At 41.9% G+C, this 16312-nt stretch overlaps 1 protein-coding gene across 1 annotated transcript in view; it reads right to left on the bottom strand.

Moving 5' to 3' along the window:
- LOC145350212 (low-density lipoprotein receptor-related protein 1-like) overlaps positions 1-16312 on the bottom strand; it is a 1564930-nt gene that overhangs the window by 1006880 nt on the left and 541738 nt on the right. The window lies entirely within an intron of this gene.

Raw genomic sequence — 16312 nt, forward strand, 5'->3', positions numbered from 1 at the left:
GGCTGTCTTATGAGAAAAGGTTGAGCAGGCTCGGCCTACATTTGTTGGAGTTTAGAAGAATAAAAAGTGATCTTAGCTAAATGTATGAGATTCTCAGGCGTTCTGAGAGGGTAAAACTTGGGTGGATGTTTCTTTTCATTAGGGATTTGAGAACTAGGAGGTAAAGTTTAGAAATAAGGGGCCACCTGCTTTAGACAGAGAGGAGAGGAATTTCTTCTCTGGGAGGGACTTTGGAATTCTCTTCCACAGGCAGTAGAGGAGGCAAGGACATTGAATATGTTCAAAGCTGAGTTGGACAGACTTTTGCTGGACAAGGGAATCAAGGGTTCTGGAGGATATAATCAGATCAGTCATGATCTTATTGAACAGTGGAGCAGATTTAATGCTGAATAGCCCACTCCTGCTTGCTTTCTCTTCTGATTTGATAAGCTTCGAGACAAATAATAATATCAATAGCACTTTGCTGCACTGTGATACAATTGTTTATTTAACTCATGGGATAAAATGAAATTCAAATATATTTAAATACATTTTTCATGTAGAACTGCTGCTGTTAAAATGGTAGAATTCAATGGGGTTATTAAATCTTTCCTGATTCTCCGACAGGAACATTCAAAGAATGAATTGTTGCAACAATTCAATGTGTTTGATTGAGAACAAGAGCCCCAAAATATGGAGACTATAATTTACCACAATGATACCCTGACAAAAATGGGTGTGTCTATGTAAAATCCAAAGAGAAGGGTTTCTTTCAGTTTAAAATTCGAACTTGTTAATGTCTTTGGGACGATCTTACCAAAAGTGCTGAATGAGTGTGAAAACGGAAGAAAATCATGCCAATGTTTTGGGTGAGTTAAAAACTTAATCTGAACACATTCTGAGCTAAATGTGAACAAGCAAGATCTGTTATTCGTATCAGCGGGGAAAGGGGACAGATCTAAGCTTGCCTGAAAGCTGACAACTTACAGCAGAGAGTGCAATCGCGCTTGTGCAGATCTCTTTGTTCTGTGCAACAAGCGAGATCTGTCACTGCCTCCCCTCAGCTATCGCTGGCCTCTGCAGCTGATCGACGCACATCCCTGCACAGGGACCAACTGATTTCTCCTGACCACCTGCACGGATAGTCCAATTGCCCTCCCCCGTGCATGGGCTGGACTCTCCCCACTACACAGAACAGCTGATTTACCCCCGCCACATGAACTGGTGAATTTCACCCCTCACCCCCTGCATGGCCAGCTGATTTCCACCTCCCGCTCTATCGCTGGTTGCGGAATTCACAGTGACTCCCCCGATCCTGGTTATAGAGTGCACAGCTTTCCCCTGCCTGCTTCCACTTAGACCCTGCCCCATCAGTCATGCTCCCTTGGCATTGTCCAGTAAGAAGTCTGACAACACCAAGTTTAAGTCCAACGATTTATTTGATAGTAAGCTCACAAGCTTTCAAGGTTTACCTCTTCGTCAGGTGAATGAAGGTTTCTGGCCTCAGACAGAGCATGCAAATCTTTACACAAGTGTAAAGACTCACATTCTAATCAGTAATCTGTAAACTATCTGTGCTTTATATGCTCTGTCTGAGCCCAGAACTCTTCATTCATCTGACGAAGAGGTAAACTTCAAAAGCTTGTGAGTTTACTATCAAATAAATCAGTTGGACTTAAACCTGGTATTGTCAGACTTCTTACTGTGTTCACCCCAGCCCAATGCTAGCATCTCCACATCATTGTCCAGTAGGCACAGCTAGTGTGTTAGGCTAGCAGTGCCATTGTGCCAGGCTGGCAATGCCAAGATGCGTGGTTGTTACTTCCAAGGTGTCAGGGCAGCATTGCCAAAGGGGCACCCCCTGTCCCTGACCTCCGGGGAAGGACTCAATGACCTCCAGTCCCATCAGTGAGGTTATCACAACAGGACCCCCCCAACGTTGATAGGGACCATACATGACCCTAGCCAATTAGGACCAGAAAGTCTGCTAAAGTAATTGAGCCCCGCGATTCCGTCCTGCGCTCACTTGTAACATTTAAGTTCTATTTTAAAAAAGTGCAAGTAGGTCTCATCAGATATCCAGTGGTGGTAAGATTGCGAGGGGGGAGAAATCGAGCGCCAATCCAATTTTTCACTTCACTTGTGATCTTACCAGCTTGCCTTGCCCATTGACCAGCGGGACAAGAAGATAAGATTGCCTCCTTTAACTTTCATCGTATTGTGCAATTTTATGATTTTCAATCAGTGAATAAAAATAACAGCAGCAATCATCCAAAAAAGCATTGACCCCAGCAGAAGCTGGGGTCCATCCAATTGAGATTGCAATGCGCGTACAGTGGCTGGGTGTGAACTAGATTATGTCAGGACACAGGGGCTAGGGGAATCTCAAAAGGAGTTTTCACCGGTACGAAGTGCTATGGATTCTCCCTTGTGATTCTGCAGTCTTAGAGCAGTCTGCACATGAGCATGCAGGGCCAGAGAAGCATGCCCTACATCTTAGAAGTATATATGAAAATTGTCAATTTGTGTCTTGTCTTTTGTTAAATCTACATGGAACTTTTCGTCCAATTGCCTGGCCCTACATGAATTAACAGAGCTGTTGGTTTTCATCATATATAAGAACAAGATCAAGTGTAATATCGACATGCTGTGCTTGGTTGAAGTCATTAGGTTACATTTTAGCTTCATTTGAAGGAGTTTTTAAAAGCGACATCTGGGCCTTTTGGTTAAGATGCAAATGAGATCAAGCCTTAGAGGAGGAGCTATGCCTACTCCAATCTGCTTGGATCATGTAGATCAAGTCCAAGACAGGAGGTGAGAGTCCTGTCTTGTCAGCTTGGATTGGCAATGTCTCAACTTGATGAGACTTTGAATTGGACTTGATTTGATCGAATTGGAATAAAAACAACAAAAAAAAGCATTAAAAAGTACATTGTTATCAAATTGGCTAGATACATGGTAAGGAAGTATGGAAAAGAGATTACTGTAAAAGGATGAATACCTATGATACCAGTTGTGGTATCACAGGGGGGGATCTTATAGAGACTTACAAGATAATGAAGGGGCTAGATAGGGTAGAGGCAGAGAGATTCTTTCCGCTCAGAAAGCGGAAAGAATCAGCCTCAAAATAAGGGGGAGGGGAGGTGCAGTTTAGAACGGAGTTGAGGAGGAACTTCTTCACTCAAAGGGTGGTGAATCTCTGGAATTCTCTGCCCATTGAAGTGGTGGAGGCTACCTCGTTGAATATATATAAGTCTCGGGTCGACAGATTTCAGATAGACAAAGGAATTAAGGGTTATGGGAAGGAAGTGGGAAAGTGGAACTGATCCACTTCAGATCAGCCATGATCTTATTGAATGGCGGGGCAGGCTCGAAGGGCTAGATGGCCTACTCCGGCTCCTATTTCTTAAGTTCTTATGTGATCTTACGCACCATAATTTAAATATTCATTGAGAGCAGATGTTAAAATTATATACATATATATTTAAATGTTTTCTCTTATTTGAAATTGCTGTTAAAAGTGCCATTTCTTTTCTGATTGCCCACCCGAGGGACAAACTCAGAAAAAGAGTGCGTCATTGTGATCATTTTATTTGGAGTGGGATCTTCAGATGAAGAATGTAAGCACACAACAGTGTGTTATTCTTCCATATGGCAAGACCCATAGCACTCAGGTTGAGTGAAACGCACTGGTACTTCTCAAGGTCTCTTCACACTAACAACTTCAAAGAGAATGATTTATTCCAATAACAACCCTTTTCGTTTCCCACACTAGGCTGCCACAGTGAATCTGTTCATTTTGCTTTAACATGTGAGCAGCTTTGTGCTGTGTAATGAGTTGAGAGATTCCAAATACGGTAAAGCTAATAATCCAGACTAGATTAAAATCCAGGAAGAGATTGAAACAATGATCAGTCAAACTGGGCCAGAGATACAGAACTGTCTGATTAATAGTCTGTTAAGACAAAGTTTTTGCACAGCAGATGCACACTAGTTTGGAGGAAACTTTATAATCACCATTTTTGGGATTTTCCAGTCCTTCCTGCCAGTGGGATCTTCCAGTCCCAGTAAAGGCATCCCTCCCCTGTGGCATATTCCCTGGCAGTGGGGGTGGGCAAGCCGTGCAAAATACCACAGACCTTGGTGGGATTGAAAGATTTTGTCAGTGGACAATGCCGCAGGGAGAAGGGATGCAGAAAATGAGATCCATATCACACTTAAAAATATAGTTGACTGTGTTTGTCATTTCTCGCCTCTATCATTGCATAGCTTGTTAATAAACTAATGTTACTCTTTCACAATAGGTTATTTCTTGCATTCTTAATCAGCCATTTCTCGAAATAAATTTAATTAAATATCTCTACTTCTAATTTCCTGTCACATTAAATTTGGAAGAATATAAATAGTACAAGCCTTGCTATCATTTTAACTAAAGAAAGGATTAGACACAAGTACAATCATATTAATTTACAAACAAGGAAGTATCTATTACAAGCAGATGTACATTGCTATGATCCCCATGAGAGAATAGCAAACCAAACAATCAAATGACTCCCACTGAAGAAATGGCCACTTATATTCCATTTTTGTAACGTCCACTTTAACATGAATCCAAATCAACATAAATTAAATATAATTTAATAGCTGTCAAAAAAGGGAAATTTTGCTTCAAATTAAAGTTGAAAGTTTTAAAGTTTATTTATTAATGTCACAAGTAGGCTTACATTAACACTGCAATGAAGTTACTGCAAAAATCCCTTAGTTGCCATTGAGGGAAAATTTAGCATGGCCAATGTACCTAACTAGCATATTTTTCAGACTGTGGGAAGAAACCAGAACACCCAGAGGAAACCCACGTAGACACAGGGAGAATGTGCAAACTCCACACAGACAGTGACCCAAGCCAGGAATCGAACCCGGGTCCCTGGCACTGTGAAGCAGTATTGCTAACCATTGTGCCACATGCCGTCTGTATAGTAAATAGTAAATATAATGAAAATACATCTTGTAGGACAACAAGCACTCGCATCTCTCTGCACACAAATGTGATACTCCACAGTTACTCTATTCCACAGCATGCTATCCTTGGCTCACTCAGGTGGGTGAGGAGTCTGCCTGATACTGTCTTCACCTTTGAGTTTCAGGGGTGTGATTATCAGCAGCACAGCACACTTTTCCAAATGCTTTCTCCCTAGGTACTCGGCAATCTTGATTCTGTAGGTTTTTTCAAGCAGCTAACAAATAGCATACTTCAAGTTTTGGCCACTTTTGAGAAAGCACCCAGTCGATTAGTGTCTCCAAGCTATTCACACATCTTTCCAGGTTTAAGACCTTTATATCCAGCTTGCATCATGTCTTCAGGAGCTCGCTTTTTCTGGCCAAAGAAAAAATTGACCTCCTCCTGACAGAGATCTGTTTCTTTTCCACAAAATAGTTCAATGCATTCCTCTTTCTGTTGTTGTCTGTTTTTCCCTTGTGTCTGCATCTGTGTGCTGTTTGTGCTCATCCACCAGCTCCTCTGCTTGTAGCTTTCTTTTATGTCTGCCAGCCACAGTTTTATTTTGCTTCCTCCTGGCACTGCTTCCAGGTCAACATGGACTAGTATTTATCATCCAGCAAAAGTGCAATTGATCCTTTTACTGCTGATGCAATTCCTTGTCAAACGTTCTTTAAAGAAATTACAGATTGCACAGATTATTTTTTATTTGAAATTTTCTTTAGTGCACTGCTTCTGGGTAAAAAGAGGTCATAGCGTATTGTCAACTGACCAATAAAGTTGATGCATAAATCTCCCTTGATCTCTGTAGCCTTTTCTCAATGTTGAGAAGTAGACAGATGTAGTGACACCACCATTCCTGGCTAAATTGAAAACAATTGTGTAATTCCCCCCTCAATAATGGCTGGAGACTACACTGCTGTACGTGACTGTGATTGATTAAAAGCACATCATTTTTATTATGTAGTGACGCTCCACTCCGTGTTTTATTGGCAAAATCACTATTCTTTAATTGGAAGGAGTTGCTGCAGTTTTAGTGATGAATTCAGTTTGTCACAGACTCTTAAAATAGACTGCAAATTGACTTAATTGTTTCCTTTGCTGTTTGCTGGATAAACAGACTTTTGTTTGTTGTAAGTTCTCCTGTAAATCCCGCCCTGCCTCCAACCAACTGGCTGACACAGGGGTGTCAATTAGACACTCCATAAGTATTTACATATTCAAACACTATGAGCTACAGCTGCGTGGGTTTGGGGCCTACTTCATGCAATTTTAAAAATAGGTCTTCGGGGAGAATTGTGATGGCTTGCCCCTGTGCTGGAGCTGAATGGCTGCAGTATATTTGAAATCCAGATGCATTTCCTTGGGCAAGGGGCCTTTCCATATTGAAGACATTGTCAAGTAGTCACTCCCAGATTCAGTGGGCACCAATCTGGATTCCCCATGGCCCTGTGAAGAGGGCATTAATTCAGGACAGCACCACCACTGCACTTCAAAGGAAAATGTGGTAGATCCCAGTGCAGCGAAAAGGTAACAGCACAAGGTGAAACAATTCTGGGCACCTGTTCTTAACCCTGGTGCCCAGGGATTGGACACTCCTATGGGGCAAACAGCAGGAAAATCAGTCCCACTGATCTGCTATACTTGTGAGTCAGGAAGGTATGGAAAGGGTGGATTGAACTGTCGTGCTCTGTGAGGAAGAATGAGTGCCACAATAACTCTCTGTGACTTTCAATTAGGCTGAACTATAGAAATCTCTTGAGAGGATTGACACTTCCAGATATGTTTGCAGTTGATTTAATGTTCATTTTGAGAAACGCCTGGGAAAGTTACAAAGAGCCAAAACTGTGACAAAATAACTGCTATACAACATTGCACAAGGACTGCAAAACAATAATAGAGGTGACAGTCATTGTAAAGATTCTATGTTATTTTAATAAAGCCTAGTTAAAACAGAGAAACACATCTTCTCTGTGATAGCACAATGATTTTGTTAATAATATTAAAACATTATCAGAGAGTCCTTATCTTAGAATCCCTTCAGTGCAGAAAGAGGCCATTCAGTCCATCAAGCCTGCACCAACAACAATCCCACCGAGGCCCTATCCACATAACCCCACATATTTATTCTGCTAATCCCCCAACACTAAAGTCCAATTTACCATGGCCAATCAGCCTAACCCACACGCACATCTTTGGACTGTGGGAGGAAACCGGAGCACCCGGAAGAGACTCGGGGAGAACATGCAGACTCCACACAGACATTGACCCGAGGCTGGAATTGAACCCGGGTGCCTGGCACTGTGAGGCAGCAGTGCCACAAATACTGATTTGATATTGATAAATCTCCCTCAACTTAATCACCTGACCAGCAGCACATGATATTATTCACATTCTCCTTTTCTATGTTAGTTGGGAACATTGCAAACAGCAGGAAATCTGAAGCTGATTATATTAAAGTCCTTTTTTCTTGCAAGAAGGATCTTATACTCTTTCAATATCACTAACCCGATAATTGGTCGGGTTAAGTTTCTTTAAAGCTTGCCGTCCATTTTAAGGAACTAAATCCAGGTTGTTTAAATAGGAAAATGTAATTGAACAAGGTAGAGAGCATATCACTTTTACTTGAAAGTCCTGAGGGCATAGCACAGGATGGTTATTCAACGTAACTAACATCACACACAAGCGACAGTAATGCGAGGGCTGGCATTAATGGAAGCTCCACACTTCGGGGCTTTCAAGTATTTCACGTCAAGTATTCCACCTCGCAAATTGCCTAATAAGTTTGTTGACAAATGCTTACTTCCCTGCAAATTCTACAATACCCAAGATTTAAATGCGAGGAAGACAGAGAAATAAATAATGTTCAGGAACGATTATCAAAGACTGTAAATCATTCCCTAGTCACCGACAGTGCAGCCAATATTTTAGCTTTTAGGAACAGTTTTAAAGATTAAACCAGAAATCTGAAGCAGATCACCTGTTCGAGAAAACACAATGGCAATTAAATCATCTTCACTTCAGCTTCTGACAGTATTTGAAAACAGTCAGAATATTATCCTAAGCATAAAATGTTAACATTTAGATAGCAACATAGTAATTGCTAGATGAAGAAAGATCATGGATCCATCTTCTACAATGCTGTTAGACACGTTATTTAACGATCATGGAGTTGTTGACTACTCATAGAAATCAAGCACTTACAATTATAGAATCTCTACAGTGCCATTTGGCCCATTAATTCCAGTCAGGTCCTATCCCGTAACCACACGTACTTAACCGCCAATCCTCCTGACACTAAGAGGTAATTCTGCACTGCCAATCAATCTGAACTGCTCATCTTTGGAGCGTGGGAGGAACCCCAGGCAGACGCGGGGAGAATGCGCAAACTCCACACAGTCACCCAAGGGCGGAACTGAACCTGTGTCTCTGGCACTGAGAGGCAGCGGTGCTAACCACTGTGATACTGCGCTGCACTTATCAATTAGTCTGTGACAGGCCAGAAATGAGATGAGGAAATTGCTGCTGATGGAAAGCTTTGGCAACCATGAGTCTAGAATTACCTGTTCCTCCTTCACATGCAATACCAACTTGTGCTATCTCAAAGGAATGCTACAAAGCCCCGCTAAAGTTATATGCGAGGCTGTTCCAATCCAAAACACTGGTTTCCTGTGGTATGTGGTTTTCTTTTGGGTATTAGCATTAATCATCAAATAAAGATGATTTATTCAAGTAGAAGAAAGATTTTAAAAAAATGTCACAAAGAAAAATCTTATACTTCAGCAAATTAACAATAGGCACTTAGTCGCTCGAGGACTGAAAACCCAGAATAATCTGTTTCATCCATAATCCTGAATTCTGCTGAGACCCCTGCTTCCCAAATAACAATCATAAACCTATTAGTCAATTCTAGCCAGTGATTATCACACCATGTAACTTAACTAACCAGGACTTGGGAACAGTATTCAGTTCAGCAAAGAAAACAATCTTTGGTACAAACTGGCTTTTGGCTTTAGCACTTTATCCCTAGTTGAGTTGTTTCCAAAGGATGGCTATCCCCCCTCCTCTGCTCCGCTGCTGCCTTCAGCCCCTGATCTCTGGCTGAACTGTTTCCTAGGGATAACCATTTCTCTATCAAGCTGTTGTTTCTTCAGCATCTCATCTGTGTCTAAACTGCTTCCTGGCTCACAGAACTCTGACAATTAATTCTACCAATTGCAAAGAACACTCTGTTCCCTATTCTTTCTTATTCCTTCCTTTTTTTCAAGTTACAGCTCACACACAGTTTACAAAATACATGATAGTCTGATTTTACTAATACAAAAAAATTCATTTTAATAGCATCCTGCCAATTTAGTAATCCTTATTTTAATTTATATATGTTCATTTAATCCTCCAAAATGGTTCTGCTGGCTCGCAGTTGTCCAAATTGATCTAATATTAAGTGCTGGTTTTTAAATCAATATTGGAATGAGAACAATAAAAAATGTGATAAGTACACTCAAATGTTATTCCTGTTCCTTTTAGTTTTGTGCTTTGAATGCAACTGATCAGAGCTCGGTGAATGCACAGTATCAGTGCCGTAGGCCACAGCTTCTCATAAGATGCAGCAAGATTCCTCCAAAACCCTTGACCTGTTCTCAGACGTGTGTTACTACAAGAAGGGTAAGAGTGGCCATAGGTCATACAGCGGTTCAAACCTGCTCTGCAATTCAAAGAGATCATCGCTGACCAACTAAAATTCCCTTATTCCCAACCTATCCCTATTTCCCTCACCTCATCCCTATTTCCCTTGATTTGTTTTACTGCCCACAAACATACAGAAATAATTTCCCTGAAAATGTTAGTCCTCTAACAGCTGCATTTTTTTTGGAATTTTTCACAGAAGTAATCAGAAAAGTCAGCAGCGAGGACCGCTCCTCCAGCTCTGGTAGCCATGATTGGAGTTTGTGGCTGTCAAGCAGTCAACTGCCTGGGGTGTTGTTTTCATCCTATGCGATTGGATGTCTCACCTCCAAGAACTGCCTTATAATCCAATGAATGGCAGTTCTCCCATCCCAGCCGCAAGGTCTAGCGACCGTTACTGGGACTGCCGTCAGACACCACAAGAAGAGCCATGTTGGAGGCCAGACAAAGTGAAAAGCTGGGGCAGCTTTGCTGGGGCCAGTGGCACAGGCCCTGGCTAGGGGAGGAAGTTCTGTGATTAGGATATTCAAGGGCGGGGACAAATGAGGCAGCCCTTGCCGCTATGAGCAGAGTCTTTTATTGGGCACAGAGTGCCGGAACAGGAGGGTCACCATATTGTTTCTCAGCCAGGGCACCAGGGTTACATAGCAACTTCACTGCATGCTGTGGGCAGCACTCCCCAAACCCCAAAATCCAAAGGTGCTGGTAAAATAATAGCAGGGATGGGCAGAAACGCCTAAGTGTCCAGTATTTGCTGTCATTGGACAACAAATTTTATGAAATTGGGCACACAATATGGAAGCAGGCTAAAATTACACTCAGAGCCTCTCCACTAAAAATCACAAAGTAACAGACACAGATTAGCAGGCAAGAGCATGCTTTTAGAATGCAAATGAGGGCTAGCACACAAGGGAAGCTGGACAGGATGGCACCTACAGGAACTAAATTAAAAAACACATCCCCACCCCACCAAATCAGCACTTCTAAACCAAACAACCTATGGAAACACCTAAAAATTAGCATTGCTAAGGAAACATCCCTGGCCCCTCAAACTCTTTGAGATCAATCACACACCCATTGTTCAAACCCCAGAGATACTAGACCATGAATAACCAATCAGACAAAAACGATTAACAGACACTTAAAACAATCGTCCCAACACTTGAAAACATTGAGACAAGATGGCTAGAGTTGAATACTGTAAATAAAGTGTTAGCATTTGAATCGCATACTACACCGAAGTTCAGGTATAACTATAGCCCATTGCGGCGGACCTTTAGAGTGCTTTCGGGACAGTCCGATTGTATGTCCTGACTGCACCTCCGTCAACGTAAAAGAAAATAAAGCTGTGCCATTATTGAACTACACCCTGAGTCTGTAGTGGTCATTTCACCCACTCGCACTAACACTGCATAAAATTATGGTCTCTGTCTTTTTAAGCAGATATGAAATCCTGGATGGTCCTCAGGCAAATGATTTACTTAGCCATCCTTTCCAATTACTCTTGTTCCTGATTACTTGTGCGCTCTTATTACCTTAGAAATCCTCTAAATCTATCATATGGATAACCATTTCTGTTTTCGTCCTCCACTGCTGAAGGATGCTGAAAACATAGGGGACAGTTTAACAACTTGCAAGCCGAGAGGATGTGATCAAAACAGTTAGCTGCATTGAAAGCAAGCTAACTCTCGTCAGTTCTCTCTTTGCCAGTGCTGCCTGACAAGTTAAGTCTTTCCAGCACCTTTCAGCAATCCACAAAGCAATCCACACCTATTCTTGCAAGAGTACCTCACTCATACAGTGAGGGAGACATCAATATCAGGAAGCGATCCTGCTACATTACCACCTTAGTCTGCAATAGGGGACAGTGCCAGTGGCAATATTGGCAGGTTTTGAACATTGGGGTGATAAACTGGAAATAATTTACAACGTTTGGGAATTTTCCCTCTTCTTTCCATTCAATTCTCCCTTATACACATTGGACACATACACACGCACACACATCTAATTCTTCAACTTCACTGCTTATAATACGTGCTAATTCCATTGCCTATTCCTAGGACTTTAAGCTGATTTGGGTCCTACAGACAGAGCTGGGAGAACCTTCACTATGATATACTTTCATTTCTATTCTATGCACCAAAACAAAAACGGATACCCCATATGTTAGAGTTAGAGGATTTCCCTTTCATGCTTCAGGTTTCCAGCACTTTTTTTTAATGCATTTGCGGGACATGGGCGTCAGTGGCTGGCCAGCATTTATTGCCCATCCCTAGTTGCCCTTGAGAAGGTGATGGTGGGCTGCCTTCTTGAATCGCTGCAATCCATGTTTTGTGGGTTGTCCCACACTGCCATTAGGGAGGGAATTCCAGGATTTTGATCCAGCGACTGCGAATGAATGGCGATATATTTCCAAGAAGGATGGTGAGTGGCTTGGAGGGGAACTTGCAGGTGGTGGTGTTCCCATATATCTTCTGCCCTTGTCCTTCTACATGGAGGTGGTCATGGGTTTGGGAGGTGCTGTCTAAGGGTCTTTGGTGAATTGCTGCAGTGCATCTTGTAGATAGTACACACTACTGCAACTGAGCGTCGGTGGTGGAGGGAGTGGATGTTTGTAGATGTGGTGCCAATTAAGTGGGCTGCTTTGTCCTGGATGGTGACAAGTTTCTTGAGTGTTGCTGGAGCTGTACCCTGACATGTGCCTTGTAGATAGTGGCTAGGCTTTGAGGAGTCAGGCGGTAAGTTACTCACCACTGTATTCCTAGCCTCTGACCTGCTCTTGTATCCACTGTGTTTATGTGTTAAGTCCAGTTGAGTTTCAGGTCAATGATAACCTCAAGGATGTTGACAATGCGGGATTCAGTGATGGTAATACCATTGTAGGATTTTGCTTTTCATATTAACCTGCGGGTTGCTGATGGCATCAATGCACAGTCTGCCTCAGTGAAACAATACAACATGAAGTAAGCAGCAATTTGTGATTGGGAAAGAAAAGAGATGGTATGGGCAGTAACAGGTGTCGAGTGTCTGAATACACACAGGGAGGGTTTGAGTGAAGTAATACAATGGCTCAGATGTTGCAGTTAGCAGGGAATGAAATGCTCCAGCCGTGCAAAAGATTTGCACTTGTCCATGAATGTTGCATTGGAACTTGGAGTGAAGAGTAATCCATTTCATCGTGATATTAGCTGCGCAGGATCTGTGACCTCTGTGAACTGGGAAAACATCTGTGCATCCCCTTAACCAATCAGACTGAAATTTCCTCATTGAGATAAGCAGATACGAAAATGGATAGGGTCTGAAAACAAAGTTATTGCATTGCGTAATAAACCAACAGCATTAATTTTGATGTAAGCAGTATATAAATTTCTTGCTTCTTGCAAATCTCATGCAAGAAATATGTTAGTGAGCGGGCAGGCATTTCAACTGAGGAGCAAATATTTGTGCTGCACAAGTGGCCTTGAAGTTAGCCTGCACTACTTAAAGTCAACTTGCACCTCTGAAAATGAAGAGGCCCATTTAGGCTGGAACAGTTCCTGGAACTTGTTTACAGAAGAAAATGTGAGCAGGAAGAACAATGAATTAGCGTTGCTGGGGGAGGTTGGCAGGAGAACAGCAGTCCTTAGTCAACAGGAGGCCGGAAAGCCCGTTGGACAAATTGTATAATGGTAGTTGGAGAAGAAAGCTGTAGTGCAATGCCAGATGTCCAACCCCGAGGACCTGGATGCAGCACCACAAGATGATGAATCGTGAATGTTGATAAATGTATCTTCGAATGTCGCACACTACTGACTGTAGTCGGAGCCTCATGCACTGCTCAATGCATCAGAGCCCACAACAATCTCAATCATACTTACTGTTCACTCTCAGAGGCACAATACTGTTGCAACACTCACACCCACATCTAGCAGCAGGCACAGATTGCCAACTTGTGACAGCCACAGCATTCAAACACACTGCACCAAACTCAGCGACACATTTCCCTCTCATCTGCAGGACGAAGTTCTAGAATCCCAAAGCCAGCAACATCAAATCAGCTGCAGGTTCCAAACCTGCTGGAAGTTGCCATTATTCCTGTGCACTGAAGACATGACCATAAGTAAGGCTGAAACAATCAAAGATGACAGTATCCTCACATCTACCCTCCATCTCAAATTCCACTTCCCCCATCCTATAATATCTTAATTCTGATTTGCAAGCTGTGGATGGTGTAGGTGGAGGTCTAGTGGTGAGTGGGTAGTATCCCTGCCTCTGAGCCAGTAGCTTTGGGTTCCAAGTCCCCATCCTGGTCTCGATATCCAAGGCTAGGCTAGCTCAGCTGATAGAACATAAGACACATCTCAGGGTCATGAGTTCAAGCCCCACATTGGGTGACATTGTTTTGTGTCAGCGTTGGTGGTATAGTGAGGAGCATAACTGCCTTCCAACAGTTGATTTGGGTTCGATTCCTGACCATCACAGTTTGTGAATCTGAAACTTCTCAAATCAGAAACCACAAGTTCGGAACTGAATTTGATAGGGAAGCATAGTGGTATTATTGCTGCACCTGTAACCCAGAGATTCAGAAAATTCTCTGGGGGCCTGCATTCAAAACCCACCATATCTGATGGTGAAATTTGAATTTACTAAAAATTTGGAAAATGTGTTCATAACATTGCTAAACAGGTTGTCAATAAAATAAAAGCAAAATATTGTGGCTGGTGGAATCTGAAATAAAAACAGAAAATGCTGGAAAATCTCATCGGGTTTGACAGTGTCTGTGGGGCAAGAATAGAGCCAACATTTTGAGTCTAGATGACCCTTTGTCAGAGTGCGCTGATGTAGGAGTCATCTAGTCTTGAAACGTTGGCTCTGTTCTCTCCCCACAGATGCTGTCAGACCTGCTGAGATTTTCCAGCATTTTCTATTTTTGTGTGAGGTTGAATGTCAACCTGCAAATTCTTCCAACATATGAATGGCTGGTGATAAGAGCAAGAGATAACCTGGTTAGATATACTTGATGCGAACTGCCACTCCATCAACCGATACTGCTCTGGTAACAGACTAGAGACCAGTTCCGGGAATAACTAGCTATGACAACAGACTGAAGTTTGCCTTAGTCCATCACTAGGTGCCGAAAGATAACTGGAGATGGCACTCATCTCTTGCAACCTCCCAACCCTTGTGTATGTATCCTTTGTGATGTCCAACCTGATTATATAATGCTAGAAGAGTAATAGGTAGAACAGCAGAAATACACCCTCCTGATGTTCTTGTCTAATTTGATGGAGGATCCACTCCCCATCTTTCAATTTCTTACTTGTTCCATGAAGGCCCTTATGTCCATGGCTATGTTGAAGAATGGTATATTATGTCTGGCCTTAATAATGTGTTTTTGAGTGAATACTTTTGAATGGCCAACCTCCCTTGAAGAATTTCAGGCCTATTGGTTGCTCCCAAATGGTGGGTACTTATAACCAGTGTGATCAGGAAGAAATTGTCACAATTTGTAAGTTTGACATGGTTGTGGGATAGGATAAAATATTTCTTTCTGTAAGGTCTTTGTACTTTCTCACTCTTTGTTACTTTCCATCACCTTATTCTGTTTACCCTCTTCACTTCCAATTGACCTCTATCTGTGCCATGCAAACTTCCCCTTTTCATCCCTGTTTCTTTCTCTGTCTCCAATCTCTATGTTTTCTCCTTTCTGTGTCTCTCGCTTTCTGCCTGCCTGTTGTATTTTCTGCCTTTCTAAATGACTTACACATTCCCATGACACAGAGAGCTGCCTATAATCCAAAGACTTCAAACTGATGATAGGCTGAGAAGCAATCTTATCTCCGTTGCCAGTGGGGCCTTAAGCTGGTGCTGTTTGTTGTCTTTCTGTGAGGGATTGGAAATTCAAAGCCTTGGCAGCGACTGAGTTAGGAAGGACTTGGCTGGAAAAACTTGGTTTACGTGGAATGAAAGAAAGAGCTATGTGAAGAAAGGAATATATGAAATGGGGTAGCTAGCGGCTGTGGTAGTGGTGTATTAAATTCTGAAAATCATATTCTTTGTAAAATAAGAAATCTGTCGTCCTCAAGCTTGATTTTTGCAGCAAAATTAACAGCCTGTCTTTGCGCTGTAACTTCTATGTCATCAGTTAACTTTTAATTTTTAAGCTGATTATCTCATGATTGATGCAATTGCCTTGAAACTCAGGTAGAAACGCTAACAAAACATCTTTCAACTTTAATTTTCATTTTCTTTTGAACTTCAATCTCTGAAAAGGTTTTTTTTTCTTTACTCCCACATATTGTTTTGCTCACTGTTTGACCAGTGAGAAAAGGCATTCGGGGATCAAAAATCAATGGCAATGAAATATTAATCATGTATATACTTTGGTCGAGTCAATTTAGGGAGTCTATTTAAACTGTATTCTGCACTTTGGTTTATGAAGAAAAGGTTATTTTCACATCATTAGTTTGGTATGTAGGAAGGTTACCCTAGCAACCATCATTAAGAACTATACTTTGGGTTTCTCTACAAATGGTCATTTAAACACTTATTAAGTATTATATTTGTCTGTCGTCTTCCTAATACCAATGCCCATAACTATCATGCTCAGCCAAGTGTCTTTTTTTTTAAATGAATGTGTGAATTGGCCTAAAACATTTGCAGGAAGCTGCC

Source organism: Carcharhinus amblyrhynchos, chromosome 11 (assembly GCF_965287045.1).
Source record: "Carcharhinus amblyrhynchos chromosome 11, sCarAmb.v2.hapA, whole genome shotgun sequence".
Lineage (NCBI taxonomy): Eukaryota > Metazoa > Chordata > Chondrichthyes > Carcharhiniformes > Carcharhinidae > Carcharhinus > Carcharhinus amblyrhynchos.